Genomic DNA, 14,882 nt, shown 5'->3' with positions numbered 1-14,882 from the left:
ATGGTTACTGCAAGACAGTAATTGTAACATTACTATGATTCTCAATTGAACTTCACTTCCTATTACTAAGATTTGCACAAACTCCTTATGACCATTGCTTTCCATTAAGCAGTTAGTGAGGGAGCATAGATACAACAGAACAGAGTGGTCTGGAGTTTGTAGCCATCTCCACAAAACTAGTTGTTTACTTTACGAACTCCCTGAACTGGGGGAGGGAGGCTCCTCAGTCCTGCCTTTCTTCAGTCTGATCTATCAAAGTCATAAACAAGGCAGAAACACACATGCTTCAAGCCAAGGAGAAATGTGTTGCTGATAGACTAATAACACAGATCACTGGGTATGAAGGAATGACGCAGAGACGCAGGGCTCAGGCTACATCCAAACCTTCTGATGAAAATAAGGGACATTACAAACGGCAGCTTGACTGAGTGCAGCTAACCCCATAGTCTCTGTGCTGTTTGGATGACATGTCAACTGCAAATTAGGGAGAGGAATGATGGCAAACTTTTTTCTCCGTTTGGCCACAACTGCAGTTCAAGTTGGCTGTACGTATGTAGAGTTCTTATATAATATAAATCATACATCTGATTGGCAAATACTTTAATTCCATGCTGCTTAAAAGACAAATAGAGCACCAATATATAAAACTGACAAATTGTAAACAAATAAGTCATGATTTAAAGCAGCAATTCTCAACTGGTAGGTCGCGGATGTCCGTGTAAATGTTATGTTTTATTTATATAAAATAAATACTCCAGTCTGAACTTAAATGGCTAAAAGCAGGTAGAAAGTGAATAAATAATTTAAATCACTGAAGAATTTTTCTTCAAAAATAGCAGCACTATTTAGAGGATTTGGTTTATTTAGTGGTCTCAAACCAGTGTGATTATTAACATTACTCATCAAGAATATGGGATGAATTGAATTATTGACAATGAAAAAAGGTGGGATTCATTTTACTTTGTCATACAGTACCAGTGAAAAGTGAGGACACACCTAATCATTCAAGGGTTTTTCTTTATTTTTACTATTTTCTACGTTGTAGAATAATAGTGAAGACATCAAAACTATGAAATAAAACATATGGAATCACGTAGTAAACAAAAAGTGTTAAACAAATCAAAATAAAATTTTTGATTCTTCAAATTTGCCTTGACAGTTTTGCACACTCTTGGCATTCTCTCAATCAGCTTCACTTGAAATGCATTTCCAACAGTCTTGAAGGATTTCCCGCATACGCTGAGTATTTGTTGGCTGCTTTTCCTTCACTCTGCAGTCCAACTTATCCCAAACCATCTCAATTGGGTTAAGGTCGGGTGATTGTGGAGGCCAGGTCATCTGATGCAGCACTCCTCTGCCCTTCTTGGTCAAATAGCCTTACACAGGCTGGAGGTGTGTTTTGGATCATTGGTCCTGTTGAAAAACAAAATGATAGTGGGACTAAGCGCAAGCCAGTTGGGATGGTGTATCGTTGTAGAATGCTGTGGTAGCCATGCTGGTTAAGTGTACTTTGAATTCTAAATAAATTACTGACAGTGTCACCAGCAAAGCACCCCCACAACACCTCCTCCATGCTTCACGGTGGAAACGACACATGCGGAGATCATCCGTTCACCAACTCTGCGTCTCACAGAGACACGGCGGTTGTAACCAAAAATCTCACATTTGGACTCATCAGACCAAAGGACAGATTTACACAGGGTCTAAAGTCCATTGCTTGAGTTTCTTGGTCGAAGCAAGCCTCTTCGTCTTATTGGTGTCCTTTAGTAGTGGTTTCTTTGCAGCAATTTGACCATGAAGGCCTGATTCAAGCAGTCTCCTCTGAACAGTTGATTTTGAGATGTGTCTGTTACTTGAACTCTGTGAAGCATTTATTTGGGCTGCAATCTGAGGTGCAGTTAACTCTAATGAACTTATCCTCTGCAGCAGAGGTAACTCTGGGTCTTCCTTTCCTGTGGCGGTCCTCATGAGAGCCAGTTTCATCATAGCGCTTGATGGTTGTTGTGACTGCACTTGAAGAAACTTTAAAAAGTTCTTAACATTTTCTGGATTGATTGACCTTCATGTCTTAAAGCAATGATGGACTGTTGTTTCTCTTTGCTTATTTGAGCTGTTCTTGCCATAATATGGACTTGGTATTTTACCAGACAGGGCTATCTTCTGTATACCACCCCTACCTTGTCACAACACAACTGATTGGCTCAAACGCATTAAGGAAAGACATTCCACAAATTAACTTTTGACAAGGCACACCTGTTAATTGAAATGGATTCCAGGTGACTACCTCATGAAGCTGGTTGAGAGAATGTCAAGAGTGTGCAAAGCTGTCATCAAGGCAAAGGGTGGCTCCTTTAAAGAATCTGAAATATAAATTATATATTGATTTGTTTAACACTTTTTTGGTTACTACATGATTCCATGTGTTATTTCATAGTTTTGATGTCTTCACTATTATTCTACAATATAGAACATTTAAAAAAATTAAGAAAAACCCTGGAATGAGTAGGTGTCCAAACTTTACAATTGGTACTGTATATAACGGCTACATTTGCTATGAAAAAGTATTTTAAAAAGTTTTCCAGATTGCAATTTGGCATAAACAACAAAAATTGCGATGTGAATATTGGGTCGCGACTGAGACAACCTGGTTCAATTTGGGTACCGAGGAAAAACCGGTTGAGAAGCTCTGATTTAAAATATATCATGTGCTACAAATAACATGTCCAAAGTTCAATATGTATCATTCATTTTATAACTTTTCCCCTCACAGACAAAAGCTTAAAGTCACTCAACCACAATATAGTTATTTTCAATATTCTCTGCTTTGAATTCTATCACATTTCACGGTGACTATATTCCAGTGCAAATCATCACTCAAGGCAAGGGAGAGACATAATCAAATAGAACACATATTTTGATTTAATAAAAACTTGGGTTGGGAATACATAAGAGTGTGGGCAGAAGCACTAAGGTTCTGTTTGTCTTGTTTGTTGTATGATTATGTGTTAGATGGAGTGAGTCACCATGGCTGCATTTGCACAGGCGACCTGGTTCTGATCTTGTGTCACTAATTGGTCTTTTGACCAGTCAGATCAGATCTTTTGCCAGTGATTGGCCGGGGGATCGGAGTCGAGCTGCCTGTGTAGAGGTAGCCTATTATCACCAGGTTAGATACATAAGTTTGATTTTATAAAATAATTTGATATTATACAGTTGGAAGTCGGAAGTTTACATACACCTTAACCAAATACATTTAAACTCCGTTTTTCACAATTCCTGACATTTCATCCTAGTAAAAAAAAAAAATCGCTGTCTTAGGTCAGTTAGGATCACCACTTTATTTTAAGAATGTGAAATGTCAGAATAATAGTAGAGAGAATGATTTACTTTAATTCTTTCATCACATTCCCAGTGGGTCAGACGTTTACATACACTCAATTAGTATTTGGTAGCATTGCCTTTAAATTGTTTAACTTGGGTCGAACATTTTGGGTAGCCTTCCACAAGCTTCCCACAATAAGTTTGGTGATTTTTGGCCCATTCCTCCTGACAGAGTTGGTGTAACTGAGTCAGGTTTATAGGCCTTCTTGCTCGCACATGCTTTTTCAGTTCTGCCCACATATTTTCTATGGGATTGAGGTCAGGGCTTTGTGATGTCCTCTCCAATACCTTCACTTTGTTGTCCTTAAGCCATTTTGCCACAACTTTGGAAGTATGCTTGGGGTCATTGTCCATTTGGAAGACCCATTTGCGACCAAGCTTTAACTTCCTGACTGATGTCTTAAGATGTTGCTTCAATATATACACATAATTTTCCTCCCTCATGATGCCATCTATTTTGTGAAGTGCACCAGTCCCTCCTGCAGCAAAGCACCCCCACAACATGATGCTGCCACCCCCGTGCTTCATGGTTGGGATGGTGTTCTTCGGCTTGCAAGCCTCCCCCTTTTTCCTCCAAACATAACAATGGTCTAACAGTTATGGCCTAACAGTTCTATTTTTGATTCATCAGACCAGAGGACATTTTTCCAAAAGTACAATCTTTGTCCCCATGTGCAGTTGCAAACCGTAGTCTGTTTTTTTTATGGTGGTTTTGGAGCAGTGGCTTCTTCCTTGCTGAGCGGTCTTTCAGGTTATGTTGATATAGGACTTGTTTTACTGTGGATATAGATTATTCTGTACCCGTTTCCTCCAGCATCTTCACAGGGTCCTTTGCTGCTGTTCTAGGATTGATTTGCACTTTTCGCACCAAAGTACGTTCATCTCTAGGAGACCGTACGCGTCTCCTTCCTGAGCGGTATAACGGCTGCGTGGTCCCATGGTGTTTATACTTGCGTACTATTGTTTGTACAGATGAACGTGGTACCTTCAGGCGCTTGGAAATTGCTCCCAAGGATGAACCAGACTTGTGGAGGTCTACAATTTCTTTCTGAGTCTGATTTCTTTTGATTTTCCCATGATGTCAAGCAAAGACGCACTGAGTTTGAAGGTAGGCCTTGAAATACATCCACAGGTACACCTCCAATTGACTCAAATGATGTCAAATTAGCCTATCAGAAGCTTCTAAAGCCATGACATATTTTCTGGAATTTTCCAAGCTGTTTAAAGGCACAGTCAACTTAGTGTATGTAAACTTCTGACCCACTGGCATTGTGATACAGGGAATTATAAGTTAAATAATCTGTCTGTAAACGATTGTTGGAAAAATGACTTGTGTCATGCACAAAGTAGATGTCCTAACCGACTTGCCAAAACTATAGTTTGTTAACAAGACATTTGTGGAGTGGTTGAAAAAACAAGTTTTAATGACTCCAACCTAAGTGTATGTAAACTTCCGACTTCAACTGTACATTACATGTATTATATTTAGTATTGCATTGTTGTGGTATGATTATTGAACATGTGTTTTGATATCTCATGTGTTTTAGTAATTAATTAAGGCAGCCCCCCGCACCTCTCTGATTCAGAGGGGTTGGGTTAAATGCAGTTGAATACATTAAGTTGGACAACTGACCAGGTATCCCCCCTCTCCCTATCGCCCTAAATTGTTATGACATTGTAATGCCTGTCCAACTACTGCTGTAATCCTGCTATAAGAACTTGTGTGACATTTTGCGTGTGGGAAAATCTAATCAAATACATACAAAAACATTTTTTTAAAGTGTGGGCAGGGAAGACGCCAATCATTGATTTATTTCATGGAGAGCGCATGTGTTTGAAAATGTTTCTTAATGAAGACATTTTGGTTTGGCACAGACACAATTGACATCACTCACGGGGGACAAGTTCTTCAAAACCGTCTCCAAAATATGGTTGACTGTCACATAGATCAGTCAAGTTGTTGATATAAAGAAAGGTTTCTTGAGGACAACCTCATAAATACCTTTAACGCAAGTTAGGATATTCACTCTTCCTGCCAAATGGCTCAGGGGTTATACATAAAACTAGATAGGCCTATGCCAAGGGATTTGGCAGGGGAAACAATGCTCTTAGTGAGTCCCTCTATGATCTAGGGCGGGAGCTAGGAGAGGGAGAATTAAAGGAGTTTTTTTTTTAAACACGCTGAAGGGGCTTGAGATTTATATTTTATACAATTTATAACCCTGTGGTTTGAAATGAATGTTTCTTCATATGTTAAATACATCTCGTTTGCTGGACTGACTTGAAGCAGCAGATCGAGGAACTTTCTGCTGAATATGACAGGCTTTGGATGCATGGTTAATGGCATGCCTGAGGTCTGGAGCAGCGCTCTGCTCTCTGCCTGCAGCCTACCATGACAGGGCCTCTCTATTACACCTTTTATACCAAGACGTTTCCTTTCTATCTTAAAGGTATTCCCTGCAACAAAACCTGTACTTTTATTTCTGCCAACAGACCTGGTCATGATTGCAGTAATATGTTTAAAAGTCCTGGCAAGCCCTTAGTATAAATGTACCCTATCATTTTACTGGCTTTGGCACGAATTAAATCATGAACATTCTATCAAAGATTTGTATATCTAACCCACTGTTCTGTGATTTAACTGTTGTTCTCTGACATCAAACTTGTCCTGGTCATTATGAAAAAGTTTAAACAAAAACGGCAGTCTGCATAAAGCAGCCTGGTCCAAATAGCAACATTACCTGCTTTATTTTCTGCACCAGAAAAACCCATCCGTTTAAAAATGTATGTGGGATATGTACATCTAGCAAGCCAGGCAACTAAAAGCAACTTTCTAGACAATGTTCTGGTTTGTTACTAGCTAGCTTGTTTGTTAGCTAGCTCGGGTCATATTCATGATTGCACGTTGAGTCACAATATTGTTTTGGACGTTCCTTTCAGGACTGACCATACCGCTCGCGTCGCGTGTACGAGCGTTGCAAAATAAATTTACACATATGCTAAAATAGAAGTCAGTTCTATTTGTGATGATGAACGTGGTGCAAGTACTGCCATCTCCTCATTGGTTCATAGAAGCATATAGCCACGTGCCATCTCCTCCTCAGATGAACTGTGATCGGTCGGTCGTGGTAATACACTTTATTATGAAAGTTAGATGCCGGTCGCCATATAAAGTCCGATTCGGTTGACAGTTTTATGTGTGGATTAATTGTTGGAGTAGAGGACCTTGTGCATTTCAGGTAAAATAACAACTCTACGTTTATATCCCAGGGCAAATTAGATAGCAACAGCAAGCTAGCTAAAGAGGACAAATTAGCTAGCAACTGCTAGCTAGCTAAATTGCCATAAATGTTTGCCTTTCGACCTGTCCCCAAATTAATATAATTGGTTCAGAGTTTGTTTTGATACTTCAACCTGCGTGTCGTGATCGCGTTTGGAGCACACGTGCCTCTGTTTTGGGTATGGTGAGCATTCTACTCAATGTTTCCTCATTGGGCGCTGATGAAGATTTGGTTCAAGTGCATTAACTGTGGCTTGAAAACACCCTTACATTTCTAAAGGCAAATAATTTGTAGGAACACTCATCATTTGGATGTTGCCAGATAGACTTTAATTGTTACAGCGTTAGCTAGCTAAGATTGAGGTGAGACTTCCAGATTTTAGCTATCTAACGTTACTGTAATGTTAGCATTGCTAGTTATTTTTGGGGAACTTTGATACTGTAGCTAATGACAACATCGCCATCTGTCTAAAGTAAATTTGACAACATAATGATGGCAAAGTTGTTTCCTACTAAATATGTGTAGACTAGCAATGCCATCGTATTCCCAAGCCCCTATAGTGTAATTTAGACGAAACAGTCATTAGCCCCGGTTTAAAGTCATTAGCCAGCCCCGTTCTACTTTTGAGGATCAATATGGCTGCGGCGTCTGTAGAACGTTCATAACAATGGCAACGACGTGACGGAGGTGCAATCATGAAAAGCAAATTACCAAAACATATCTGACAATGTTTTGAGTTTAACTGTAGCCAACATTTTATTCACCATAACAGGAAAATTAACACATTACAAATTATCTGAAAGTATGGCGAGCTTCTAACTTACTGTTTGTGGATGTGAAGAAATGAAAGCAGTGCATTGCATTCTGTCCTATTTGAGGAATTTACAACTTGATCAACGCTGCTTCAGGTTACCTGACAACGGTTGCAACAACAGGGTCAAAGTTGAATGTTTATTGCTCGGTCACTGCCTAAGTAATGGCTCTATAAAAGGTGAAATAGGTAAAGAAGGGGCTGTTTGAAAAGGGGATCATATAAACATTGCCCAATTGTTTTTACAGGCAACATACTTTGAATCCTGAGTGAAAGAAGTACAAGTCACTCCCTTTCCCCACTCCTTGTCTCTCTTTGTCTCGGTCAATACTCATGAGGGTGAAAGCTGAGGACATTAGAATCAAATCAAAGTTTATTTGTCACGTGCACCAAATACAAACAGGTGTAGACCTTACAGTGAAATGCTTACTTAAAGGCTCTAACCAACAGTGCAAAAAAGGTATTAGGTGAACAATGGGTTCACCTAACAATAGAAGCAGCACAGACACCAGTGCCCTTGTCTTCAAGGTTTAAACATGCACATCTACAATACCAAACCAAAACTATGGTGCCTAAACCACACATAATTACTGCCAGTAGAACGGTCCTAGTCATTTAAAATATCAGTTTTCAAAGGCAAGTTCAAATACTGCACTGAACAAAAATATAAACTTAAGTGTTGGTCCCATGTTTCATGACCTGAAATAAATACCCATAAAAAGCAAATTTCTCTTACATTTTGTGCACATCCTTGTTAGTGAGCATTTCTCCTTTGCCAAGATAATCCATCCACTTGACTGGTTTTGCATATCAAGAAGATGATTAAACAGCATGCTCAATACACAGGTGCACCTTGTGCTGGAGACTATAAAAGGCCACTAAAATTTGCAGATGTCTCAAGTTGAGGGAGCATGCAATTGGCATGCTGACTGTAGAAATGTCCAACAGAGCTGTTGACAGAACTTAATGTTCATTTCTCTACCATAAGCTGCCTCCAATGTCGTTTTACAGAATTTGGCAGTACGTCCAACCAGCCTCACAACCACAGACCACGTGTAACCACGCTAGCCCAGGACCTCCACATCCGGCTTCGTCACCTGGGTGATTGTCTGAGACCAGCCACCTGGACAGCTGATGAAACTGTGGGTTTGCACAAATCTCGGCACAAACTGTACCGGGATGATGGCAGACAGCGTGTTTGGCATTGTGTGGGTGAGTAGTTTGCTGATGTCAACATTGTGAACAGTGCCCCATGGTGGAGGAGGGGTTATGGTATGGGCAGGCATAAGCTATGGACAACCAACTAGGGCTGTCCAACTAAAAAAAATCTTGGTCGACCAAGAGTTCTGTTCTTTTGACAAAATGATTGGTTGAACTTTTAAAATGTTTTTTTTTTTTTTCCCCAGACTTGCTGCGCTGTGCCATCCCCACGGCTTCCACAAAGGATCAGTCCACTCAGACAGGCGCAAATCAGACAGGTGTCTTCTTTTTTTTTTGCTACTGCTCGACTAAAAGAAGTCTCAGTCGACCAACAGCCTATCGACTGTTTCAAACAATCAACCAATCGACTATATGGGGTCAGCACTACAACGAACACAATTGGATTTTATCGATGGCAATTTGAATGCATAGAGATACCATGATGAGATCATGAGGCCCATTGTCATGCCATTCCTCCGCCACCATCACTGCATGTTTCAGCATGATAATGCACAGCCCCATGTTGCAATGATCTGTACACAATTCCTGGAAGATGAAAATGGCCCAGTTCTTCCACGGCCTGAAAACTCATTGAGCATGTTTGGGATGCTCTGGGTCGGTGTATGACAGCGTTTTCCAGTTTCCGTCAATATCCGCCAACTCCGCACAGCCATTGAAGAGGTCTGGGACAATATTCCACAGGCCACAATCAACAGGTTGATCAACACTACGCAAAGGATATGTGTCGCGCTGCATGAGGCAAATCGTGGATACACCAGATAAGGGCTGGTTTTCTGATCCACGCCACTACTTTCTTTTTAAGGTATCTGTGACCAACAGATGTATGTCTGTATTCCCTGGCATGTGAAATCCATAAATTGGGGTCTATCAATTGACTGATTTTCTTAAATGAACTGTAACTCTTTGAAATTGTTGCATGTTGTGTTTCTTTTTTGTTCAGTGTATTTTGTTTAACATTGGCTCAAACTTCAGAGGCTTAACATATTTCTATGAGAAAATAAATTGAAAGGTGTACACAACACAGTTTGACGATACTGATGGACTCCACATTAGACTATCATAAACATAGGAGCCCCTGACAATGAGCATCCTGTTGCAGGCTTATCTGGGGGACAACCTGCTGCCTATCTTTCTACATAGAATGATTGCATGCAGAGCATGAACAGTGTGTAGGCACGCATCCCTGGTAGCACTTTTATACTTTTTATTTTTTCAAGCAAGTTCCCATAGTTCAGAGAGAGAGAGAGCATAACCTCAGAGTACCACTCATTTCCCTCCTTCCTGAAACTGAGAAATAAGGTTGTCACTAAAAGTTCACCAACTATGCTGATACTGAGCCATTGAGAGGATAAAATTAATTCTAAAATGTCAAATGAGGCAAGAAACAACTCAAAACCAGGGAGCGATGAAAAGGTACAACAGACGGTTATCGGTGTCGTGATAGAGCAAGAGACAGAACAGACACAGTGCAGACCACTGCTTTGAAGAACGGTAGTGCTGATTTCCCCGATCAACAGGATAACTAACACACACAGAGTGTAATCTACGTGAGCAAGGCAATATGCTGAACATAATTAATTACCGCAAGATGTAAATGAGCTTCTTCCCCAGTAGTCAGTGAATGGCTGGGATGGACGCGGCGCAGCGTGTATGGTTGAAGCAGGGTGCCGGCCCGTGTAGCTAGATTGGTTGCCACCAGACTCCCAGTAACGTGGAAGATATAGACAGTGCCGCCTCGCTTCTTGTTTGTCCACTGATGGGAGTCTTGTTTAGCCCAGCTGCGTCTCCATGGAAGTGGCACCTTGAGAGGCTCCACCACCCCCCCACCCCTCCCAATCCCCCGTTTGCCCATGCAGCTTCCCAGCACACCCTGGTGTGAGGCAGTGTTTGTCAAGATACACCAGCCCCTGGCACAAAGCCCAGACGGCATTTTTCCCCCGTGCAACTTTTATCCAACGTAAAACAGAAGCCAACAAGGACAGGGCTCTTAGAAAGCATCATTAGGCACTAAGTGAACAGACAGCAATTTGAGCCCCCCCTCCTAGTCTTTTTTTGTGGGGGGGTTCTTTTCTCAAGCTTTATACCGACCAAAGGTGTCCGTTGATTGATATTCAGCTCACGGAAGAAAAAGACGTCCGTGAACAAAAAAGGGAACATATCGGTGCTGAATGGTTTTGAAAAGAATGTCCTCTGCTGCTTTCTATTTATACAATCTCTGCAGATTGCCAGCAGCGTGAACCCAGAGTTGTCAATATTTTATTAGCCTTTTGCTCATACAAAAGAGGCCACCACAATTGGTCCTGCTAAGGGCTGAATTAATAAATCTCTTTCTTTGCTAACTTTTTAGGTAAGATGGAGGGTGACTCATGCACAAATATATGCAATAATAAAAAACTATTTTGAATCCTTGTTGAGCGGTTCAGTTTTTTGGGAACTTCAGTATATGAAGAAGTATCACATTTTCAGACAGACAATAGAATAGAACACCTAAACTGTTTTTTCCTGTAATCTATCAACAACATGAACCATCTTCCTCTGTATCCTCCGTTCTCGGGCCAATCAGTGCTTGGCTCACTGCGGCAGGGAGCAGCACAATAGGTAGGTTAGGCGGCAGCCATGATGCAGCCTGTCTGGTGGCCAATGTTTTGGAGCAGGTGGACGACAGACCAGGGCTTATTACTGCTCATTTACTCAAACAGGAAGTGGTCATTAAAGGCCCAATGCAGCCATGTTTATATTCTGGGTAAAAATGAAGTACCTTACTGTAATACATGTCTATTAGAATGGGCAAAAATAGTGTTTTATCAAAAAACTTTCTCAAGCAAGATTTTTGCTAGGACTGTCTAGTAGTGGTCTGAGTGGGGAAGGGAAAATGGAAAACTAGCAGTTATTGGCAGAGAGGTTTGGAACTCTTATTGGTCTATTAATCAATTTACCGCATGGTGACGTCGCCATGGAAAGCCAAAACTCCCCTCTGTGCAAACCTGCTGATTAGAAGGTCCTGTGTAGAACTATCAGGAAATAACACTGATCAAATTTGATCACACTTTTACAGTGTTAGTTTCATCAGCCTTTGTACAATTTGATATAAAACAAAGGTAAAACATCATTTTGACTACACTGGGCCTTTAAACCATAGCTGCCAAGTAGGGCCGGGACGATGCCAGTATCGCAATACTCTCGTGGCAAGGAAAGAAAACACAAAGTGGATTTAACTTCATTAGGAAAACAGCCCTAATGTTGGACAAAAACAACATTATGTTGTCATCCAGTCACATTAATGTATTTAGTTTCCAAGCTACAGTACACAATACTTTACATACAGCAGGTTTGCTAAAGGACCAAAGAATTTGGTCTGCTTCGTGTTTTCTTTTTTTCCATGGAAAAAATATTGCGATACTGCCAAGTCTCTGTCTGTCTGACGGAGGGTCCTGTTTCATTGCATCAGATGAATTACAATGTGAACGTATTCACTCTGGAAAATAAACAGAAAAACAAGTGGCAGCCAGGAAGCATGCACCACCCTCCTCCCACACAGTAGGTATTATTATTCAAAAACTCAGCCAGTAATACAAACCAAACATGTAAATGATAACAAAACCCTCAACAACAGGAAGTGTTCCAGGAAGTGTGGTTAATCCCAGACCCCATAAATGCGATACACAATCACTAGCGGCAACAGTGCAAAAATGATTTACATTTACATTTAAGTCATTTAGCAGACGCTCTTATCCAGAGCGACTTACAAATTGGTGCATTCCCCTTATGATATCCAGTGGAACAACCACTTTACAATAGTGCATCTAAATCTTTTAAGGGGGGGGTAGAAGGATTACTTTATCCTATCCTAGGTATTCCTTAAAGAGGTGGGGTTTCAGGTGTCTCCGGAAGGTGGTGATTGACTCCGCTGTCCTGGCGTCGTGAGGGAGCTTGTTCCACCATTGGGGTGTCAGAGCAGCGAACAGTTTTTTAATGATCTCTATATAAAACAGAGTAATAATAATGTCAATGTTTAACCACACACATAAAAGCACAACTGAATTGAGATCAAAGTAATTCAACAAAAAATGAATATTTTTCACTGAAATTATCACTAAATTCACAAAAGGAAAAATGTTTAACCAGCCATTTAGGCTGTTCTCAGAGCAGATAAAATCCCTTTCTGAGGTGGTTACTTACATACGCTCCTAGTGTAGACAAAAGCCAATCACAAGATAATTCTAAGGGTAACATGAGTGCTTGGATGGGAGTAGCCTATAGATCCAATAAATATTCTGAGTATCAAGACAAGAATGTGTGTGATGCACGCTGAAATAAGATGATTACATCATTATGTCCCTCAACAAATATTAATGGCCTTGTGAATGCACGCGCACACACACGCACACAATAACCCCTGGTAGGTTATTGTTTGAGAGCAGAGGGTAAAAGAACAGACCGACAGCTTGCATCTCCACCTCATATCAGTATTGGGTCTTATGACAACGGTCGCTGCAAGTCAGAGCCAGAGCAGTAGCTCATTGATTCTGAGACAGATGCCATCCACATCGGCTAGGGGATGGAACAGCGTGTCAGGTGTCACAGGACGTCTAGACGATCAGAACAATAGAAGCATTGCCATGGAAACTGCTCTCTTATCAGCGGAGTGTGGCGGTCAACAATGGGAGAGAAGTCATTTAACAGATACATTCTGTCTGGCCCTTTGAAAGCCAGACCAATTTTAAAGAAAGCGCCCAGAAGGGATTAAAAGGGAATAATTCACTGAATGGAATGATGGATGCTTTCGTTAACCTAATCGAGTTTAAGCAAGGTTACCCTTTCAGGATTATTTATGTTTTAAGTTTAATTTAAGAAAAAGAAAAATGCGACTTTGTAAGCTTGGCCCTACCTCATGGAGTTGTCATTACAGTAGCCTAGACCTAATTGTTGCCAAAATGTGCTTTTTGGTGTTCATTTAAGGTTAGGCATAAGGTTAGCAGTGTGGTTACTGTTAGGTTTAAAATCACATTTTAAGAAGAGACATTGTAGAAATAGGTGGACTTTAGACTTTGTAGCTGTGGCAACTAGTGACGACCCTAATTGTAAAACCTTAACATGGTTCAATATATTTTATACATTACATTTACATTTAAGTCATTTAGCAGACGCTCTTATCCAGAGCGACTTACAAATTGGTGCATTCACCTTATGATATCCAGTGGAACAACCACTTTACAATAGTGCATCTAAATATTTTAAGGGGGGGGGGGAGTTAGAAGGATTACTTTATCCTATCCTAGGTATTGCTTAAAGAGGTGGGGTTTCAGGTGTCTCCGGAAGGTGGTGATTGACTCCGCTGTCCTGGCGTCGTGAGGGAGCTTGTTCCACCATTGGGGTGCCAGAGCAGCGAACAGTTTTGACTGGGCTGAGCGGGAACTGTGCTTCCTCAGAGGTATATTATACCTAATATAGATCAGCTTGATAGGTAGGAAATCACATATTTAGTCCTTCAAAACTTCAAATATCAAAGCACTTCTACAAAAAAAGACATGACTTGAGAGATATGGCAGCGCAGCTTGCCCAGAGGCCACAATTACTAGGCCTAGCTAGCCAGGATATTGGTTACCTTGGTTAGCCTGGGCTTGGTTTCCTAAAAGCATCATAGCACTACGATCATCATTAGTCCATTTAGTTTTAACGGAATTAAGATGATCTTAGTGCTACAATGCCTTTGAGAAAGCCAGCCCTGGTATTATCAGCGCTCTGTTTAGAAACACCTGAGATATGTAGCCTATTTCTTCCCGAAATGTTATTGAGTCAAAACATTTTGCCACCAATTCAAACCAGGTCTAAAGTAAACTGGCCATAAAAAAAAGTATGTTGTGTGCAGCCAGTGCTGTTTACCTTTCTCACGACTGTGCTCATGGTTTCAGCTCGTGCCATCTCATCTTCTCCACGTGTTACCACACCTGCACACCAACAACTACACTGCTCAAAAAAATAAAGGGAACACTTAAACAACACAATGTAACTCCAAGTCAATTACACTTCTGTGAAATCAAACTGTCCACTTAGGAAGCAACACTGATTGACAATAAATTTCACATGCTGTTGTGCAAATGGAATAGACAACAGGTGGAAATTATAGGCAATTAGCAAGACACCCCCAATAAAGAAGTGGTTCTGCAGGTGGGGACCACAAACCACTT

At 40.8% G+C, this 14,882-nt stretch overlaps 2 long non-coding RNA genes across 4 annotated transcripts in view; one reads left to right on the top strand and one right to left on the bottom strand.

The window, feature by feature from the left end:
• The window catches only part of LOC106603548 (uncharacterized), a 101,597-nt gene extending 93,322 nt beyond the window's left edge, over positions 1 to 8,275 (bottom strand). For 2 of the 3 annotated variants that reach the window (XR_001328433.2, XR_006769644.1), the window contains exon 1: positions 7,487 to 8,275. This is a non-coding gene — a long non-coding RNA (uncharacterized lncRNA). The remainder of the gene's footprint in view (positions 1 to 7,486) is intronic. The other variant, XR_001328432.2, reaches the window with a different exon arrangement.
• LOC106603550 (uncharacterized) lies at positions 6,527 to 10,263 on the top strand. Its single transcript, XR_001328437.2, has 3 exons — positions 6,527 to 6,620; positions 8,485 to 8,685; positions 8,880 to 10,263. It is a non-coding gene; the product is annotated as an uncharacterized lncRNA (long non-coding RNA).
• Positions 10,264 to 14,882: the final 4,619 nt, after the last annotated feature.

Source organism: Salmo salar, chromosome ssa04 (assembly GCF_905237065.1).
Source record: "Salmo salar chromosome ssa04, Ssal_v3.1, whole genome shotgun sequence".
Classification (NCBI taxonomy): domain Eukaryota; kingdom Metazoa; phylum Chordata; class Actinopteri; order Salmoniformes; family Salmonidae; genus Salmo; species Salmo salar.
Note: the sequence above shows the minus strand (reverse complement) of the source record. Positions and strands in the feature narration are given on the sequence as shown.